Source organism: Gossypium hirsutum, chromosome A07, assembly GCF_007990345.1.
Source record: "Gossypium hirsutum isolate 1008001.06 chromosome A07, Gossypium_hirsutum_v2.1, whole genome shotgun sequence".
In the NCBI taxonomy this organism is placed as follows: domain Eukaryota; kingdom Viridiplantae; phylum Streptophyta; class Magnoliopsida; order Malvales; family Malvaceae; genus Gossypium; species Gossypium hirsutum.
Window position 1 is genome coordinate 84,191,229 of NC_053430.1, and position 3,520 is coordinate 84,194,748.

Consider the following 3,520-nt stretch of genomic DNA (forward strand, 5'->3'; position numbering starts at 1 on the left):
CTATCCAAGTTAGTAGAATCATGGTAGACACGAGAAGCTCAATGGACTTTTTAACAATTAAGGCATTTCATAAAATAGGTTTTAAGGAAACAACATTAACAAAAGCAAGTCCAATATATAGTTTCGCCAATCAGCCAATCACAATCAAAGGATTTATTACTGACAAGTTGTGCTCGTGCCCATTAAAATAAATAATTTATGAAACAATTTTTAAAGTCCAGTTTTACTGCAAACATACAGGTCAGTTGTAATATTTATAGTGTTACAATGAAACACTGAAGTATTCCAAGGAACGAACCTAAAGGAAGAGATGATTGAGCAATAACTAGCATGCATAATAGAGGCTAAGTGGCTACTAATACGATTTTATATTACATTGATTCATAAAAGATAACTTTGCAAGAAAATTAAATATTCTACTCTAAGGACTAAATTGCAAGAAATGTAAATTAGAGGGACTATCTAGCAAATGAGTAATGAGGGTTGGTTGACTTTGATGTGGTTCACCAAATCTCGGATTACCAAGTGACTCAATTTTATCTTCTAATCTCAATTTTACCGACTTAGACGAATTAGGCCCGATTTATCTTTTGGTCTCGTCGGTTAATTTGGGACTAACGAACTGGTGCGAGACAAGATGACCTTCTAGTCTCACTTTATCTTAATATTCCCTTAGAAACGTCACTACCTAAGTTCTTAGTTCTATCAAATTAGTCCAATTTGTTACAATTTAGTCGTTTCTCCAAAGATTTTAGTTTATCTACATCTCCATTAACCAACCTCCTTAAGGATTTAGCTACACATGCTCAAAGTTAAGAAAATAAACATAAGAATGGAAAACAAAGCAACCATAAAAGTAAAACTTAAGAAAAATGTGAAAGTTGATATTTTATGCAAAAAAACTTAAATAGCATGAAACTAAAAGCATTTAACAAAGAAATATAAAGCAATAAACATAAAAGGAACAAACTTTAACAGATTTGAAGTGAAATAAACTAAAATATATTAAACTAAAGCTTAAAGAGTCTTGAAAATAAGGTACAAGGACTGAAAATGTAAATAACTTTAGCTACAATGTTAACTAACTTAACTAACATAAAGAACATCAAGAACAATAAGTAAATACAAAAAAAAGAAACTCTAATCAATACAAAAAAAGAAACTCTAATCTAAGGTAGAAGAAAAGAAAAATAAAAACCCTAAAAAAATGTTGAGAAAAACCAAGGAAAACTTAAAGAAAACTAAACCTAAAACTAAGCTAAAATGTGTCTCTCCTCCTTAGCAATTTTTGGTTGTTTTGAAAGGTTTTCTCATGACTTTTCAATGCCAAAATTGCCCCTATATATGCCTTGTGTGATTGGTGGGTCGGGTAGACAAAGGTTGCCCTTTTTGTCCAAGTTTGCCCCTTTAATGAAGGCAATATCGCGATACCCAGAAAAGGATATTGCGATATCTCGGGAAGTATTAAACTTAGGGGCCTTCTTTTCAAGGTGGGTATTGCGATACCCAAAAAGAATGTCACGATACCACTAAAGGATCTCCTTGGTCTTCGATATTGTCGGAGGTATCGTGATACCTTTGCCCTAGATGTTGTTCTCGCTCGTTTTCAACCTCTAAACATCCCTAAATCACTCAAAAAAGTGTTAGACCTCCCAATGGCACTATTAGCCAATTTGGGTAAAAAAATAAACAAAAACGAGAGATTTACTTATTACTCAAAAAATATAAAAACACGAAAATAACGAAAATCTAAGCTAAAAACTCTATTTTGCTAAATAAAAAGCTCCTTAAGTGTGTCAAAAAAGCCTAATTTTCCACATTGATTTATGGCATATCAATCACCCTTCTGGTAGTGTTATGCGATGGAGAACATATAGTAACAGAGATGGTCGACTTTTTAGTGGTAGATCATCCAACCATGTATAATGTGATCTTTGGTAAGCTAATAATGTGGATGGTCAAGATGACTATGGACACTTTCCGTATGATGGTTAAGTTTATTATACTTATAGGGGAAGAATACCTAAAATGTAATCAACAAAAGGCTCAAGAATGTCATATAATTTCTCTAAGGCTTATAGAAGATCGAACAATTCTCCCTCCCGTTGCTGCATGTTGCAACCATATCCAATAAAATTCACTAGCTAGAGTAAATTTGATTAGCAAAACAATTCTAGACCTTCTAGGTCTAGAAGTGAGACTTAAGGCCAACCTTCTAAAAGCTGAAGCTTTAAAAGTCATGGGTTCTTTATGCTTAAGTATAGAAGATCCCAAGAAGGTCACAAAGATGATTGCAATCGTTCTACCTACAAAAAAGAGTTGTTGAGCTCCTTACTAATTGAAAGTAAGGATCTTTCCCTGGTCTACTGTTGATATGCCCTATATTCATCCTTCCATCATTCAACATTCTATGACGGTAGACCCCAATGCTATTGTACCCCTTACTCAATTCGATCGCTGAACTTGAGCTAGAGGATGCTACTACAATTATTGAAACAATCAAATAAAATTTATATCATTAATTTAGATTAAAACTAGCAATCATTTTATCTTTATATATGTAATAAGATTTAAACACAAAATAGGACTAAATTGAACATATGATATAATTGAATAGACTTGAGCATGCATAAAGACATAAAGTCAATGAGCCTAGAGCAACAAGCAAAGAGCTAGAATCACATACTTGTAGAAAACCTAATATCTGCTACCTCATAGTCGAATGAAGAGAAGTTGGCATCGAGGTAAGAGACAGGCTCCTTTAGGTCTGGATGGAAAATGGGCACCATGTGAAAGGACTTGAGTGGGATCTGCTATTCATGATTCGAAAGCCTAGCATACTTTGTAATAAAATGCCAAGACTCCAGTCATAATCCTCAAAGATACTTGGCAAAAGAATTCCTAGAGTTGAAAGGCCAACAATGTTCACATTGTTTTCGGTGCCTACGATCCCTCAAGTTGTCTGTCAGATACGTAGAAACATACGCCATTGCTCCTCGATCCCTGAGGCAATAATGAAACACCATTTTGAAGGAATATCTCAAGGAATGACCAAATTCCCATTATGATTGATAAAGGTGTAAGTATCAATCTCATCATGAATTTCCTCCAACTTCAAACAATAAAGATAACAAAAGGGTATAAACCTTTTCCATTCAACTTTAGAAGTTGAGAACAAGAAGCCTACCTTTAAATCTTCATTAAGCTTGTTAATTGTTTCACATAACATTGATTAGTAATAAAACTTTTTAAATATTTATTTTCAATATTATTAAAAAAATCCATTAGTTCAAAAAAAATAAAAAAAATTTTATTTCAATGCTTTTTATATTTCCATTCTATATATGATTCATGACTATAACACTTATCATTAAACACTGCATAACAATTGGTTTAGTAATTAAGCCTCATATTTTTTTTTTCCATTTTATTATCAAAACAATATATATAGTTATTCAAAACTAATTTTCAAACCATTTCCACCTTCACTTTTGGTGGTAGATGATAACAAAGTCACCAA